The 19,048-nt window shown below is 42.3% G+C and overlaps 1 pseudogene across 1 annotated transcript; it reads right to left on the reverse strand.

The window, feature by feature from the left end:
• Nucleotides 1–16,153: 16,153 nt before the first annotated feature.
• LOC307095224 (large ribosomal subunit protein eL15-like) lies at nucleotides 16,154–16,769 on the reverse strand (annotated as a pseudogene). The gene has a single exon. The product of its transcript is annotated as a large ribosomal subunit protein eL15-like (transcript).
• Nucleotides 16,770–19,048: the final 2,279 nt, after the last annotated feature.

Here is a 19,048-nt window from a genome sequence, read left to right on the forward strand (position 1 = left end):
CATCCCCAGTGGGGGGTGTGCAGGAGGCAGCTGATCGATGTCTCTCTCATCGATGTTTCTGACTCTCTATCCCTCTCCCTTCCTCTCTGTAAAAAAAATCAATAAAATATATTTTAAAAAAAGAGCTCATTTACTTTTAAAATATGTTATTCTCTATGGAAATATCAACAAAAATTAACAGAAGTTTAAATTACCATACATATATTACCCTTAGATATTATTAGTATGCTTTTATATGTGGATCTTGGAAATCCCTAATAAGCAAAAACAAATGTATAATACTAAGTAGACATTATTTTAAAATTTTACTGAAATTTAATTTTATTTAAATGTGAAACCATCAGGGACTTTTGAAATCAGTTTGAAAAGCTTTGTTAATGCCCAAGGTTTTTTATTCCATAAAAATTTTAAGGTATTCTATGTGTCAGTAAATATGCTTCAACAAGAAGCACACAGGGTTGGAGACAGAAGGTCAATAAGGGACTCTGTCTGGAGACTGAATGAAATGGGAGCCATTCCATCATAGAGCCAGGGTCTGTGAGAAAACTGAAGAAGGGGGTTCCTAGAGAAGAGATAATTTTTTAAAAATATACTTTTTATTATTGATAGTATTATAGATATCTCCCGTTTCCTCCCCCCTTCCCTCATCTTCCCAGGCCCTACTTACTCCCCCATGTCTTTACTACCCTATTGCCTGTGTCCATGGGCTATGCCTATCCTATCTAATAAAAAGAAAATATGCAAATTGACCACCACACCATCACAAAGATGGCAGCCCCCACAGCAGAGGCAGGGTTTCTGTACCACAAGATGGCTGCGCCCACAGCAGAGGTGGAGTTTCTGTAATAAAACATGGCTGCACCCACAGTGGAGGCTGAGTTCCTGTAAGGAGCCTTAAGAAGCAATCAGCAGGGACCTGAGGCTGCGTGGCACTGGCCTAGGCAGGGGACCTGAGCCTGCACCCCGCGCCGGGTAGGGCTTGACAGGGGACCTCAGGCCGTACCCCTTGCCCTGGTGCCAGGCTAGGGGACCTCAGGCTGTGCCCTCTGCCTGGCAGGGCTTGACGGGGGAACCTCAGGCTGTACTCCCCACCCGGCAGGGCTTGATGGGGGACCTCGGGCTGTGGCCCCCGCCTGACAGGGCTTGATGGGGGACCTCAAGGTGCACCTCCTGCCCTGGCACCAGGCCAGGGGACCTGAGGCCATACCCCCTGCCTGGTAGGACTTGACAGGGGACCTCAGGCCATGCCCCTCACCCAGCGGGGCTTGACGGGGCATCTCAAGGTGCACCCCCTGTCCCGGCGCTGGGTTGGGGGACCTGCAGCCACACCCCCTGCCTGGCAGAACTTGACTTGGGACCTTAAGGTGTGCCACCTGCCCTGGTGCTGGGCCGGGGGACCTCAGGCTGCTCCCCCCGCCTCAGGCCAGGGTAACTCAGGCTGCGCTCCCCCACCCCAGGCTGGGGGACCTCAGGCTGCACACCCTACCCTGACACTGGGGGACCTGAGGCTATGCCCCTGGCCTGGCATGGCTTGACAAGGGACCTCAGGCCATACCCGCCACCTGGCAGGGCTTGACGGGGGACCTCAAGGCATGCCCCCACCCTGATGCTGGGCCAGGGGACCTCAGATTGCTCCTCCTGCCTTGGTCTGGGGGACCTGAGGCTGTGCCCCCCGCCAAGTCGGGCTTGATGGGGGACCTGAGGCTGTGCCCCCCGCCAAGTCGGGCTTGATGGGGGACCTGAGGCTGTGCCCCCCGCCAAGTCGGGCTTGATGGGGGACCTGAGGCTGTGCTCCCCTGCCTGGCGGGGCTTGACGGGGGACCTCAGGTCATGCTCCCCTCCCCGGTGCCGGGCCAGGGGACCTCAGGCTGTGCCCCCCGCCCAGTGGGGCTTGACTGGGATCTCAAGGCACGCTATCCACCCTGGTGCCGGGCTGAGGGACCTCAGGCCGCGTCCCCCACTCCGCACCTGGCCGGGGGACCTGAGGGTGCACTGGAGGACCTGAGGCTGCGTCCCCCACCTGGCGGGGCTTGACAGGGGTGGGGCTGGCTGGGTCTGAATCTTGCCCAATGGGGGTGGGACTGGCCGGGTCTGGGTCTTGCATAATTTTGAGGCGCGTGTGGGTGGGCAGGGACTTAACTCTGGGTCCCGCAACACGCCCCATACTCTGACAGGAGGAAGATTTTCATATACATTTTACTAATTTTCTTTCATCTCTGACACTTTTATTATAGAGAAAGGGCAAATAGCAATATTAAAATATTTCCTCTAATTAATTCCCTTTTAATGTGCACAGATTTTGTGCACCAGGCCACTAGTCCTCCATGTCAGTCGGACATCCCCCAAGGGCTCCCAGACTGCAAGAGGGCACAGGCTGGGCTGAGGAACCTGCCCCTCCGAGTGCATGAATTTTGTGCACCAGGCCTCTAGTCCTATATAATAAAAGGCTAATATGCAAATTGACCGAACAGTGGAATGACCAGTCGGTATGATGTGCACTGACCACCAGGCAGCAGATGCTCAATGCAGGAGCTGCCCCCTGGTGGTCAGTGGGTTTCCACAGTGGGAGCACTGCTCAGCTGACCAACCCCTCAGGCAGCCCACCAGCCTGGAGGCAGCCACTCACTCCCTCAGTAGTCCTGCAGATCCAATCTCCAGAGAACGGGCCAAGCACCAAAGGACTCGTGCCACCAGCACAATCCTGACAGCTCCACAGGCCTCCTGGAAGTCCCTAGATGCTCCATAAGGAAGAAACGATATAAAAGCAGCTGCCAGGTGGCTCCGACAACTGGGCTCGAATGTCAGTGGATGGATCTGGATCCTGGGTTGGCAAGGGCATTCCACCACCCACCTGGAGGGCTGATCGAGCCCTGGCCTCCCCCACCCCCCTCAGGACGGGTGCCAGACATAAGGCTCATGGCTGGTGAGCACCCCTGCTGCAGCGTGAGCCTCTCCTGATTGGAGCTGATTGGGATCTAGCCTGTGGCAGGTGCAGCAGGGCCGGGATGAGTGGGAGCATCAGGCAGGAGTGGCAGGTGGTGTTGGATTGTCAGTTTCAGCCCGATCTCCACAGGCCACTCTGAGGGACCCCACCCATGCACAAATTTGTGCACCAGGCCTGTAGTAAGTATATAAGTTCTTTGATTTATCTCATCTCATCCCCCCAATCCACCTTGAGGTATGTCAGTCTTTCCCATGCCTGTGTGTTTCAGATCTTATTTTGTTGGTCAATTCATTCTGCTCATTAGATTCCACAAATAAGTGATATCCGATCTAATAAAAGAGTAATATGCAAATTGACCATACCTCCGCTACACCCACAAGCCACGCCGACCAGCCAATCAGGAATGAGCATGCAAATTAACCCAACCAAGATGGCTGTGGCCATGGAGAGAGTAGGAGGCTTGGGTTTCCCCGGCAAGGGAGGAAGCCAAGCTTTCCGCCTGCCCTGGACTGCCTTGGCCTCTGCTTGAGGCTACAAAGTTTCAATTACAGAAAATAAATAAATCCCAACAACAATGGCGGCAGCCAAGGAGCTGGAGAGAGCAGGAGGCTTGAGTTGCCCCTGGCAATGGAGGAAGCCAAGTTTCTGCAGCCCTGGCCTGCCTTGGCCTCCTCTTAAGGCTACAAAGTTTCAATTATAGAAGATAAATAAATCCCAACAAAAAATGGCTGCAATCACGGAACGAGCAGGAGGCGTGGCTCTGCTCCAGGCTACAAAGTTTCAATTATAGAAGATAAATCCCAGATACCAGGGCCTCCCTTGGGTTGCTGGGGTGTGTGTCCAGCCTGCAAACCACCACAGGCCCCTCGCCCAGGCCACCCCACACCCCAAGGGAACCCCCACCCTGATCTGAGACACCCTTCAGGGCAAACCATCCAGCCCCTACCCATGCACCAGGCCTCTATCCTATCTAATAAAAAAATAATATGCAAATTGACCGCCACTTCAACACACAAGATGGCTAGCAGGGGAGGGCAGTTGGGAGGGACCAGGTCTGTAAGGGAGGGCAGTTGGGGGCAATCAAGCCTGCAAGGGAGGACAGTTAGGGGTGACCAGGCTGGCAGAGGAGGGAAGTTGGGGGCGACCAGGCCTGCAGGGAAGGGCAGTTGGGGGGGACCCAGGCCTGTAGGGGAGAGCAGTTGGGGGGGACCAAGCCTGCAGGGGAGGGCAGTTAGGGGTGACCAGGTCTGCAGGGGAGGGTAGTTAGGGGCAAACAGGCTGGCAAGGGAGCAGTTAGGCATCAATCAGGCTGGCAGGGGAGTGGTTAGGGGGTGATCAGGCTGGCAAGCAGAAGCGGTTAGGGGCAATCAGGAAGGCAGGCAGGAGAGCAGTTGGGAGCCAGCAGTCCTGGATTGTGAGAGGGATGTCCCACATTGGAGAGGGTGCAGGCTAGGCTGAGGGACACCCCCCCCCATGCACGAATTTTGTGCACCAGGCCTCTAGTTATGTTATATTTGTCTTTCTCAGATTGGCTTATTTCACTTAGCATAATATTTTCAGGTCTATCCATGCTGTCCCAAAGGGTAGAGAAGATACAATTTAAGCTCAATTGTATACAGTATGTAGGACTTTTTTAAAAAAAATTCTTTATTGATTAAGATATTACATATGTGTCCTCATCCCTCCATTAACCCTTTGCATTCGCTTGCTTTTTTCTTGATTCCTTTATTCTACTTGGGATTTAATTTTTTAAATACCCCAGATTTTACAAAGTGTGGCAGTAGAATAAAAAACTGGAGTTTCTTTTCATACAAACTTATTTATTTGGATTTTTTTTATATTTCAAATTATTGATACATTCAAAGAGTATAAAAAAAGCTGCTACTGATGCTAACCATGTCGAGTCACACTCGACATCCGAGTGCAAAAGGTTAACCTCCCCAACCTCCCCCCCCACTCATGCCTTCACCCCCCTGGTGTTTGTGTCCATTGGTTAGGCTTATATTCATGCATACAAGTCCTTTGGTTGATCTCTCCTCCTTTTCCCACACTCCCCTATCATCCCTCTGAGGTTTGGCAATCTGATCGATTCTTCTCTGTCTCTGGATCTGTCCCTGTTCATCAGTTTATGTTGTTCATTATATTCCACAAATGAGTGAGATCATGTGGCATTTATCTTTCTCTGACTGGCTTATTTCACTTAGCATAATGCTCTCCAGTTCCATCCATGCTGTTGCAAATGGTAAGAATTCCTTCTTTTTTACTGCAGCGAAGTATTCCATTGTGTAGATGTACCACAGTTTTTTAATCCAGTCATCTGCTGATGGGCACTTAGGCTGTTTCCAAATCTTAGCTATGGTAAATTGTGCTGCTATGAACATAGGGGTGCATATATCCTTTCTGATTGGTGTTTCTAGTTTCTTGGGATATATTCCTAGAAGTAGGATCATTGGGTCAAATGGGAGTGTAGGTCTTTTATAGGAAGAGAAGTAGTGGACATTTCATGCTAATAGAATGGCATGAACAAGATTTATTCATATATGTTGGAGTCAGGGAACTTCATGTGGTTAAATAGCATGGCTGCAGAGAAAGGCGGTAAAGAGATGTTAAGGAAATTAAACTGGATTGGTAGAAAAGGTTTTGCTTAAATCAGTGATGGGCAACCTTTTGAGCTTGGTGTGTCAAACTTCGCCAAAAAACTGAGCATAACTTGGGTAGTGTGTCACTTTGAGGAAAAAACATTATTTCGCAAATGTTTCATCCTCAGGAGCAGCAAATGTTTCATCCTCGGCATGCGGCCGCCTCAGCGGCCGAGTGTCATCAAAAATGGCTACGTGTGTCAGTGCTGACACGCGTGTCATAGGTTCGCCATCACTGGCTTAAATGATACACTAAGGTGTTGAACTTTAATTCTGTACTCAGTGGGAACCACAAAAGGATTTTGGTCAGTGCTTTATCAAAATTGAGCTGACTGCAGTGTGAAGGAGAAATTGGAACTAGAAGAGACTGGAGGTGGGGGAATTAGCCAAGAGGCTGTTTCATTTTGGTTCAGGTAAGAAAGACCTGATTGGGGGTAGTAACAATGAAAATGAGAAGGGGTAGGATCAAGAGATAGGATTCTCTGTTTCACCTTGTGTGTGGGTGCATAGAGAGGGAGGCAACATTAATAGAGATAGAGAACACAGACCCTGGCTTTTTTAAGGTGAAGAGAATGGATTTTTATATGTGACTTCAGTTTGGTACTATACGATTCTGTACATAAACACAATTATTCATATACACATCACTTTTGTTCAAATGAACTATTGTTCCATCATATTTAAGGTGGTTTTATATATAATAAAATCTAATTCCATCTACTAATATTGTTCAATTAAAAATAATTGTATTTGTTGATTTATTAATTGTTCAATTGAAATACCATTGTTTATTTGCAAGTACATAGCTTTAAATATCCAGAATTATTTTGTGGACTCTGTTCTAAAAAGACCTCTAAGGTGCCTTCTAACTTTAAGATTCTTCTGAGTCTCTATGTACAAGAACAGAATATCTGTAATGTCAAAAGCCCCAAACAGTTCAGCAAAATTAGAATGGTAACAAACTTCTGTGCTCACACCCTGTGTAGGATAGTGGTGTCAACACCTCCAGCAGAGCTGATAGAGCTGTCTTTCAGTCTGTCTGCAGGCTCTGTTTACATTTTGCAGGTTAGACAGAAACACCCTTACCACCAACAACTCCTGAAAAAGATCTTTGGGTCAACTTGACATTTTCTAGACTCTCCATGTACTGGATTTCTTCCTGTAACAAGCTCTCCTGCTTTGTTACTTTATATGATTTATTTACCAAGAATAAATTAGGCTGTGTGTATAAACTACATATGAACTCTAGAGATTTTGCCAATGATTACAAGTAGGAGAAGCCAATGGCAGGTTTACAGAGCATTCTTTCCACTGGAATTTCTCCCATTTGGAGAAGGCTCAGGTAAATTTGAAAGGTGGAGAGAGATTCACTGATATTTGGAGTTATCAGTTAGGAGGTAAAACTGGGACCCAAATATGGCTACAAAGTCAAAGAAAAGTGCTTTAGAATGGGAGGTAACTGCTTGGGAGAAGATACACATAAGAGAGAGAGAGATAGAGAGAGAGAGAGAGAGAGAGAGAGAGAGAGAGAGAGAGAGAGAGAGAGAACACAACACTTGTCTGATGATAAAGGAATCCAGTCCATATATATGGTTTTTCTGAGCCTCAGACCTTTGGATTCAACTGCCTCTTGAATATATTTATTAGTATGTCCTACAGGCCCACAAACATTGAGTGGACCAAACTAACTCATCATTTTCCTCAATAAAGCAACACCTTCTACTCTATTTTCTGCCTCATTTAAATATAATCCATGTCTACCCACACATTCTTCCCCTCTCACACTCCAACTAAGTTTGCTTCCATTTCCAGAATCCATCTATTCTTCATTCCAATTGCCTTAGTTGGGGCTAGTATTATTTATCCATTTCTTTGTAAGAAATTACCTCAAATGTTAGCAACATAAAACAATAGATACTTATTATCTCACCATTTCTGTGGGCTAGGAATCCAGTCATGGTGTAGTTGGCTCAGGGTCTTTCACAATACTGCAGTCAAGGGTTTGGCTGGGAGTACAGTTGTCTCAAAGCTCCATTGGAATAGGATCTGCTTTCATGGTTACTGATGTGGCTATTGACCTGCCTCAGAAGACCCACTTCCCAGTTTGCTCAAGTGGCTATGAACAGGTCTCTGGTCCTAGCTGGCTTTTGACCAGAGAATCATTTATTTGCTATTTGGACCTCTCCAGAGGGCAGGTTACAACACGGCAGCTGGCTTCAAAAGTCACAGTCTTTCCATAATCTAATCTTGGAAGTGACATCATCCTGTTCTTAAGAGTGAGACACTGGGTCCAACCTGTACTCAAGGGGAGAGGGCTAAACAAGGGTGTGAATATAACATATATATCATATATTAGGAGATGGAGATAATTGTCCACCAGAGGGCCCTTGTCCTTTGTCTGCAATATAACTAGCATCCTAACTAGCTTCCTGACCTCCAGAGTCTCCCCACTATAGTTCATCCTCCATACTGAGAACTGAGTGATGTTCTTGCAGAAAAAAAACCAATCTGATTATGCAATTGCACTTCTAGAAAACCTTTGTTGGCAACCTGTGCTTCCCACAGAACAAAGTTCAAACTCCTTGACAAGCCATTCAACTCCATCCATGACTTGGTCTTGGCCTCTTAGCTCTCTAACCTCATTTTCTACCACCACACACCTACCTACAGCAATACCAAATTTATCTTATAGTTCCCAGGTTCCTGGAAATGAGCCATGTACTTGTTGGCCCTTCCACAACTTCAGATGATTCAGAAGAGCTTGTGCCCTTTTGCTGACTGGTCTTATTTATCGCCCCTCATCCTCCAGGGCATAGATTCAGAGGCACCTCTTCTGAGATGCCTACCCTGACTCTCCCTGCCTTTGTGTTCCCTAGATTCTTTGAATGTAGCTCTATTTGAGGAACTTGCACAGTGCCAGGCAGATCCTCTGAGGCACCTGAGGAAAGTTTGTCACCTTCTTAAATAAAATCAAATAATACTATAGCTGCAAGAAATTTTGAAAAAGAGAAAATAAGAGCATACATCACTGAATTTCCAATGAGGAAGTACTTGAAGGCCTGAGAAGAGAAAGGAGAGGGATTGTCCAAGGTCATACTGCTGTACAAGGGCAGAGCTGAAACAACTAACTTAGACCTGCCTCACATCAACTCAGGGCGCTTTCTACTACTATAAAAGTACCTTCATTGCTTCTATGTTCGCTGTTGCCCACTACGCTGAAATCTATAATTTTCTGAAGGTGGGAAAAACAGAAGCTTAACTCTACAGATGATGCTTCTCCATTCTTTTTTGGGTCCACATAAGTCCTAGTGCACTGTCTCTATCATGTGTGAACATGAACTTCCTTTATGGTAACATAGTGATAATCACATTCTAATCTTGGGGAAAGAAAACTGAAGGAATTATGTCCACTTTTTGGATCTTTTGGTAGGGTTGCATTTGTTTGCAGGGCTTATGGGTCTCTGAGGACCATTCTTGAGCCTCCCCTAATAGGTGCATTCTTATCCATTTTCTGTAGGTTCACGCAGAACTCTCTTTCTGGGTATGTGAATTTTCAGTTCCTTTTCCAGGGCTACAAACTCTGGGATATTCATGAAGAGAAAAGTATGGGCAGCAGAAGGTTCTCCTTTGCTTCTTCCTTTTATACTGAATAAATCCTTGACATACCAAAAAGAGCTGTCCTGAGATAACAAGGACTTGCAGCATGTGCTGCCTGAGTAGCTACAGCAGCAATGGCAATTCCAGTGACAATCCAGTCCCTGAAATCAGCAGGAATGAGGAATCTGACAAGAGGTGCTGAGGAGGAATATGCTGCAACAGCTCAAGAGGTGCTGATGGGGGGAGGGCCGTGGCAGTGCAGCTGGCTGTGCTTTAAAATCCTAAAGATATGGCTAGGTCCTTGATAGATAGTGTGTACTTTCAGTGGGCAGAGAAGAGAATTAGGGCTCAAGCTATAAAACCAGCAAGTAAGGCTTTCAGAGTTTGGGCATTATAATCAGACAGACTTCAAATCACAGCTCTGTCCAAGGTCTATACATTAGTTGGCTTTCCTTGAACATGTTTTGTTAACCTCTCTGAGACTCAAGTGGTTCTTCTGTAAAATGGTGATAAAAGTAGTAATTACATTATAACATAGCTCTAAATTTAAATAGGACAATGCTTATAAATGGCTTACTGCTCAATAGGGAGAAATATTACTTTTATTATTACAGACCCGGGAGAATCCAAAATGCCCATATTACAAATGAACATTAGATTATGACCTCTAGTACATCAACCCACAAAGCTTTCCAAGCCAGTTACTTTGCTTACTAGCGGTGTGACCTTGGCATGTTTCTTAAGCTCTCTGAGCCTCCAATTTCCTTATCTGTAAAATGAGAATAAAAATGGTATTCAGTTTACAGACTTGTAATAAAGATTAAATTTAAAACTTAGCACAGTGCTTAGTATTTATTATTATTTTTGAATATACATAGCCTTTCTACAGCTTCATCAACCAAAGTTTACTTTCCTGCCACAGTGGAAAGAGTCCAAGCTTTCCAATAAGACAGATTTCAGCTTGAGGAGTTTAGAATATAAATTCTAGAGTCCCAGTGCCTGAGTATCAATCAGTTCCATTACTTACTAGCTGTGTGACCTTGCATAAGAACTCTACCTAAAAATTATGATTTTTCTTAAATCCCTTGCTTACATTTCGATAGCACACAGTAGCCATAGAATACTATTCTTAGTCATAGTATTCTCAGGTTCTGCATTGAAATCTTAGCATTATATTTATTTTCAGAAGTGGTTTCTGTAACTTTGCAAGCCTTTTTTGTGGCCTTTGTGCATTACTTTGACCTCTCTAGTGCTCAATTTCCTCATCTGTAACATGCTGATTATAATAGCACATACTTCAGAGTTATGCTGTAGTCATCTACTACAAATTTGGTTCCCATGCCAAGACTGATGATACCAAACACACCAAGAGGGTATGAAAAGTTTGCTAATTACTTTATGGTGTTTTTTTTTCTGGAAAGAGTAGGAAGAGCCTCCCAAGCTGGTCCAAAATGGCTTTACAAAGCAAGGAATGGAGACTGGGCAGGGGTTTTATTATGGTTAGACGGTGGGTAGAAGTGAGGGTTCCCACACAGGGCCAAGAGTTTGTATGATTTGAATCTCCTGCCAACAATAAAGGAGTGTGCACCCAAGCTTTCTTATCAGCTTGCCCAAATGTGGGGAATAATGGGATGGGGAAAGGGTGAGCATTAAAAGCTGCCATATTCAAACATCAAAAAATGGAATCAGACTCCTTATTACATGTTGTGGCTCAATAAATGAGATAACCCACATAAAGTACTCAATGAACAGTGACTGTTATTATTTAAACCATAAAACTGGATAGAGTCATTGGCCTACTCTATTGCAAATGTATAATTTCTTTACATTGGGGTGTTTGGTTGCATAGTGGAAAGAGTAATTAACAGGCCTTTGGGCAACCTGGACAGCAGTCTGATCTTCATTAGCCTTTGTGAACTTAGCTTAGTCAGTCCCATTCTGGGCCTCAGGTATAAATGAGGGGATAGGACTAGATGATCTCTAAGGCCCCATGTGGTTCTAACAGTGTCTGAAAGGCATATTGGTTGACTCACTAATTAAGTGGTATTGTTATAGAATGAAGAACCACTTTTTTTTTCAGCCCACTTTCTACCATGTTCCAGATTTTGTGATACCCCATGCTATTCATACCTTTAAGACAGGTTTAAACCAGCAGAGTAAAGAAGTAAACCAAAAATAGCAACTGAAAAGACTAGCTTTAGCTAAGTCTCAGTAGATCAACTGTAGTTCCATGACTTTCCTACAGTTTGAAAAAACTGATACTTACCTTGTCTGAAAGAAGAACCCTAATTTCACCATTCTTACAAAGCACACTTTTTTGTCTTTATTGTAAAAATATGTCCACTGAAAAATAATTCATTAGGAATAAAAAAAGGTTAGGAAGGATGGGAAATAAAGGTCCTAGAGATATAGAAAATTTTTAAAAAGTTATTCCCAGAAATTAGAAGATCATGTCACCTGCATAAATGACTATTTCTATCCAGAGAATGTTTTCTCTGGTGAGCAAACTAGCACTACTATGTCTAGAGGGAGTACTGATTTGTAGAACAAGACACAGAACCACAGCAAGTCTTTGATAGACATGTCTCAAGGACAAGAGGTCGAAAGACTATTTCCAAGGGGATTTAAACTTGTTGACTCAGAGCAATTCCTGATGTCTATACTCTTAGATGTCCCTCAACTCAACCACATGTAAAAACATTCTTGTTGACAGAGTTTCAATCTACTTTTGACCACTTTCTTCAAGCTTGTCAACACTTTAATTGCAGTTCATTTGGGGAGTATTGAAAGGCATAGACTATGAAATAGCATAGCAGACTAGGAGATAAGCCACCCCCATCATGCCCTTGCTAAAAAAAATGATGACCATGTTTACCTTAGGACCATTCTATCTTCTTTGGATCTGGGAATGTCGCAGAATATCTCTTTCTTTTCTAGTAGAATATGTATACCAAACAAGTTTTCTACTGAATCATTACATTTGAGAATATATATCTATACACCCATATATCTATATATTTATAGATCTATATGCGAATGTCCTGAATCTTTTCTACTGAATCATTACATCTGAGATATATATCCATATATCTATATATCTATATATCTATATATCTATATATCTATATATCTATATATCTATATATCTATATATCTATATATCTATATATCTATATATCTATATATCTATATATCTATATATCTATATATCTATATATCTATATATCTATATATCTATATATCTATATATCTATATATCTATATATCTATATAGTATCTATAGAACTATATGTGAATGTCCTAGAGGAGATTCTCTACTATTTCTACATGTTGAGGAGTGCCATGGTATTATGTGTCATGGATCCCTGGGTCACATCCATGTGACATTTGAGTATCCTCCTCAGGATCCCAGCCAAGTGGATAACTAGCTCAAGTACCTCCAGAGATTAACAAATCACTGCCATGTGGGGCAATTTACCCTATTTGGAAAGTGCTTACTATTATTCTGTACTGCACCTTCCATTCATCCCTTCCAGTTGGGATTTAACGTGTTTACTCCCCATTTGTTCTTGGGCATACCTGTGCTCTAAAGTTGTTCATCTCCAGGACAATCACTCTCATCCTTCCCAATTTTTTTCTCATTTGGATGGTTTTAAGTGCTCTTTAGCACTCTGATGTCTTTCTTTAGAAAAAATTGCAACATATATGTCTTCATCCATTAGCCCAGTGTAGCAGCCAGAATTTAACACACTAGCCCACAACAGTGCAGAACTCACTTTGCCACTCAAGAGAGCAAGTTTCACTATCACAGAAGTCCATGGATAGGCAAATTGCACTGTTGACTCACCTTAAATTTCATATTATTTAATTAAGCTACTCAGTCCAGCTTTCATGGTTAGGTCCTGATTCTGTCATCACACATAGCCTTCCTAAATCTGTCATTCTGTGGAGGTAGCTTGACCCATATATATAGGATATTTGTTTATCATATAATGAGATATATATTTAACATATATAGGGAATTTTATATAAATAGTCATTGGGATTACATTTAGAATTTAAGTGTATTGAACCTTAGAATTTAAGAATTAAAGAAAGTTAATTCTGGTCACTGGGTAAGAACCTACTTACATTTTTATTTCCTCCAATTGGATAATAGGAGTAAATGAGACACCGATTTCTAGTCAGATTCAGTTTCTAACCCTATGCATATACAAAATACCTCTGGACCTAGGACTCAGGGTTTCAGCAAGAACACTAACCCAAAGGAATTATGTCAGACCTAAAGAGAAATAACTTGAACAGTGAGGGCTGCACACCACTGAGGCAGGCTCTAGAGGCACTCTTGGAAGTTCTTTTCAAGGAAGACTAAAGGAAAGGAAAGAGTCAACGTTTTATATTGTTAGGCCTAGACCCTAGAGAGCTACTAGAAAATATCCAGGGGGGGAAAAAAAAGAAGAATTCCGACAGCAGTGTTGCTCCTAAGCCACAACCTCCCACAGATACACAACTAGTTCAGAGTCATAGCCATTTTAATAACTCAGGGCCATGTTGAAATCAAGACATAGTTGCTTTTCGTAGATGATGGTTTTAAAATCTAGAAGCTCATGAAATCCCAGGGACTGTTAAATTAAACACTATATAATATTCTTGGTCCCAAATATTAGCAAACACCCTCCAAGTTTCAGCAAATAGGGAAACTATTTGCTAAAACTGTTGCTTCTCAGTGACATCCTTTGAATCTACCAGTAGCTGCCAAATCTAAGAGCCTCTACACCTGTGATTCACTGACTATGGAATGTATGCAGTTTATTCCTTTCACGTGTATCTAAACATATAGGAATGTTTCTTTAGTTGTGCAGAGATTAAATGTAACAGCTTGGGTTATTAACCCTGAGCAACACATATCCAGTGGTCTACTTTAGGCTTTCTACCCTCCCTATATGTACCCTCCTAATGGACAACGAGGAGCTACACCCTTTAGCTTTGCTTGGTCAAGGCGCTGCTTCAATCAATGTTAGCCCTACAAAGCACCACTCTGGACACCTCCACAAGGGTATGGAGGGGCAGTGATGCTGGAGAAGCCAAGATGCTGTAGTTGGAGAAAGGAATTTTCTTTAGCACCTCATTAAAAGTCTTCCCAAACTGACCTGCCAACCCTCCTCCTCTCATATTCAATTCTGTTGACTCACATCGAAGAGAGAGGGTATTTCCTCCAAGTCATTCCTTATACCTCCCTATCAATAGTTTATTTTGTTCTCTCTCCCCCTTCTCATTTCCTAGTATTTTGGATGGCATAACTATAATTCCTGCAAGGTAACATGGCCATATTTTAGTCTCTGTGAAGATGTGAATAATCTCACCTCCTTTCAACAAATTTCTCTTATGTGTTTGTTTTCTACATGGTCTTCAAACTAAGCATGATTTTTATATTTTTCAATGGTTGGAATAAAGAAAAAGAGAAATATTTCATGACACATGAAGCTTATAGGAAATTCAGATTTCAGTGTCCATAAACAAAGCTTTATTGGAACACGTGTATGCTTCATTCATTTAAGTATTGTCTATGGCTGATTTTGTGACAAAGTAGCAGAGGTGAGTAGTTGGAACAAAAAATCTAATCCCTAAAATATTTACTATCTGGTTCCTTCAGAAAAACTTTGCAAAATGTTCTCTATTCTGTTCTATTGTCATATTTGCTTATTCTTCTCAGTTTAAATCTGTTCTTTTTTTCTAGTTTCTTAAAATAGAAGCTGAGGCCATTCATTTGAGACCTCTATTCTTTTCTAATATAGTAATCCACCCCCTTATCCACGGGGGATACAATCCAAGACCCCCAGTGGATGCCTGAAGCCTCAGATACTGAATTGTATATATATTTTCTGTTCATGTCTTCAACACAAAAATTTAATGCTTTTTCCATCTTAACTAAGCACTTATTATACACCCTGGTGGTAACTTTTGCCGTTTGAGGTGTGACAGCAACACTAGCACAAATTTCTTTTTTGTCTTCACAATTTCATGGGTAGAAGATTTGTTTTTACTGTAGATCTTAGAAACCTCAACTTATAATTTATTTTATTTCCTTACTAAGTCTAGAACTTTCACTTTTTCACTTAAAGGAAGCACTTTATGGATTCTCTTTGGCATATTTGAATTGCCAGCATCACTACTCTTGTGCTTTGGGGCCATTATCAAGTAAAATAAAGGTTACTTGAACACAAGCACTGTGATACCTTCATAGTAGATATGATAACTGAGATGGCTACTAAAGGGCAAGGAGTATATACAATGTGGAGATGCTGAAATGCTGGACAAAGGGATGATTCACATCTCGGGTGGGATAGGGTGGACAGGTGCAAGGTATCATCACATTACTCAGAACAGCCCACAAGTTAACACTTATGAATTGTTTATTTCTGTAATTTTCCATTTAATATTTTCAGACCGTGGTTGACAGAGGGTAACTGAAAACATAGAAAGTGAAATGCAGATAACAGAGGACTATATTGTATAGGAGTCTAGTAATAATTTGCCCTTCTCCCATAACTACTTCTTTAGCAGCTTCCCGCAAATTTTGATATGCTGTGTTGTCATTTGCATTTAGTTCAAAGTACTTTCTAATTTCACCTTCAAGTTTTCTTTTTCTAAAATATGTTTTTTATTGATTTTAGAGAGATAAGAAGGGAGAGGGAGAGAGAGATACAAACATTTATGAGAAAGAAACATCAACATTGATAGGCTGCCTCCTACACATCCCCCATGAGGGATCCAGCCCACACCCCAAGCATGTGCCCTGACAGGGAATTGAACTGGCAACCTCATGGTGCATGGATAGATGCTCAACCACTGAGCCACACCGGTTGGGCACTTGGGAGTTTCTCTCTCTCTCTCTCTCTCTCTCTCTCTCTCTCTCTCTCTCTGACTGTCCTAAATTGTTTATTAGGTAAGAATTTTACAAACATTACATACATTAGCGGTAACAGTGGAGCTGGAGAGTACGGCAACTTCTGCAAGCTGCATGGCGAGAACCACCAATAATGTGGTGGAATTTGTGGCTCTTCCCAAGGCCACGGCTCTTGCAGCTTGCAGATGTCAGCCCTCGCATCTCCTTGTGATTGTGGACTGATTTGATGATCCATTTGTTTGTCAGGATTTCTTCTGATAGCCTTATGGAATGGATCAATAAAGATAACCTTAGAGAATTTGTAGGTGGAATCTTCCCTTACCCAGTAAGAATTCAGGACTCTTAGAGCCCCACAGTGGCATCCAGCTCACTCCTCAGCAACAGACTGAAGACTTCTGGCAAACTTTAGCTGGTTAACACCATGATTGACAGGCTTGTGGTAGGTCGCACCCTTAGGAACAGGGCGTTTGGGGTCACCATGGCGCATACCAATCAGAGATATGACATAACCTTGCTTGGCTTTGTATCCCAGCCTGCATGCTTTGTCGGGTGGTGGTGGTGGGGAGGGGCTGTGGAGCGCAGAGAGATGGCAGTACTTCCAGTAGCGCACCCTGAGAAGGAAGCGCATAAGATTGGACTGCTTCTTCCTCCATAGCTCCTGGATGTACTTGTAAGCATCCATCTTGGTTTACTTTCTGGCTGCAGCCAGACAGAAAGCTCTAGTTTTCTTTAACCCATGGTTTACTTAAAATATATTATTTAGTGTCTCAATATTTAGGCATTTTCAGGAGATCTTTCCATCATTGAATTTTAAATTTAAATATATGTAGTCAGAAAACAGTCTTCATATTACTTGAACCCTTCTAAATGTATTGAGACTTATTTCATGGTCCAGAATATGTTCTATCCTGGTTCAAGTTTCATGTGTACAAAATATTTATTCTATTGTTCTTGGGTAGAATGTTCTACAAAAGTGAATTGGTCAAGCTCATTATAGAAATGTTCAGGTTTAGTATATCCTTGCAATATTTCTGTCTACTTATACCTAAAGTTGAAAGTTACACTGTAATCCTAGCTATTTTTAAACTGAGGCAAAAAGAGCACATATTTGAGATGTGTTTAAATCATGGTTCTATCACTCATTATTTGTGTGACCTTACATTAGTCATTTCACCTATCTGGGCTTCTGTTTCCTTATCTGTAAAATGGGTATAATCATAGTACCTACTCTACAAGTTAACTGTGGGATTATGTGAGAAAATATCAGAGAATTAGAGATTTCTCATGTGGCATTTCAGAGGACAAGAATTGATTTCACAATTTTTTTTTATTATTTGGAAAATTAGTAAGTTTGTAAAGGTTCTTGTCAGTTTCTATTCTGCACACCGTTAAGATTGCTATTTATCTGGTCATATGGTCACCAGCAGTTTAACCAAAATGGATGTAGACTGTGTGTTAAAATGTCTGGGAGCAATAATTGAAAATAATATAAATAAGTTCCATATAAAGAATAGTGATTGTTAATAGCATTCCCTCTTCTCTAGATTGACCCAAAGAAAAATTCAAAATTAATGGGCTTAATAAAAAAAAAAATGCAGGCAGCACAAAGAGCTAGATGAATGTGGTGGTTTGCTATTGTTTACTTTTCAGTCTGATTATTACAGAGATATCCTGGCAACAAGTTATCCATTTCAACTTAGGTCAGAGTGCATTTGAAAGAAAAAAACAACAACAAACAAGCAGAAACTATTCAGGTGGGCTTTCAAAAGCCAGACTAATAAGAAATTGCACATAAAAGATAGTTGCACTATGCTAAAAAATAGCCTCTCAAATACATCATCATTTTCTAGCATCCAGGGAAGGTCTGTTTAGGGCAGCATAGTGAGGGTAACCTAAGCATGAAATTTAATATCAGAAAAAAATGGGGATGAATTCCATACTTCACAGCTCACCATCAGTGTAACCTGACCTAGGCAGTGATACCTAGCTCCCTGTGCTGTAGTGAGATTTGCATGAACTTTCATTACTTAAAGGCCTGCACTCTGCCTATCTTTGCAAAGGAGTCCTTTAGCTTTCTAATTCTTCTCTTTATTAATATAATGGACTGGCTTGGGTTTTTAGAACTTCTTCTCCACTCTTGTGCAATGCACATCCTTTCAACTTTTTTGTTGTTTTTATAATTAGTCTCTTCCAGAGAAAAGTCAGTGTGGATTCATGGATTGCAAAATAATCTGAGCCCACAATTCCAGCCTGAAATTCCTTTGTCTTTGGTCAACTTCCTATCCCACCCAATTGTACAAAACATCACCACTCAAATGCAATCCCTGAAATTCAGATTAATGACTGCCCTGTTTCACACTCTCCGCAGATGACCTTGCCTACTCTCTCATAGGGAATATCTCTGAGATGTCTGACCAGCCCTCAGTTAATTTGATCCCACACTCATCTTTCCTTATCATTTCTCTCTCAGAAGAACTGGTTCTCCTTTTTCTAACCTGGGCTTTGGATCTCAACCTTCCTGACTCCTTAGGGGCTTCTTTCCATCAGCTCTCCTCATCCCTTCTATATTCCAATCTCATCTTCTCTATCAGAGCCTTTCCATAATCTTGGAAATATGATCAAATTTCTCTTATCATCATAACACCAAAATCAAATCCTTCTCTTGACCCAACATCCACTCTGGCTACTTCCCTAGCTGTCCTTCCTTTTATAGATGAGCTTCTTAAACACTTGTCTATGCTTATTGTCTCTATGCCCTCACCAGTCCACAGAATCTATTCTCATTCAGGTAACTAACTAATTTATTATTGTACACAGTAATAGTTAAGATTCAGTTTCTGTTACTGTAACAGAAAATCTTAGAGAAGAGTGGATTAAACAATCTGAGAGAAGAGTGGAAGTTGACTTCTTCTTCATGTAATTATCTGGAGGGAGGTAGCCCAGGGCCTGTATAGTGACAGT

Source organism: Cnephaeus nilssonii (genome assembly GCF_951640355.1).
Source record: "Cnephaeus nilssonii genome assembly, chromosome: X".
NCBI classification, from domain to species: domain Eukaryota; kingdom Metazoa; phylum Chordata; class Mammalia; order Chiroptera; family Vespertilionidae; genus Cnephaeus; species Cnephaeus nilssonii.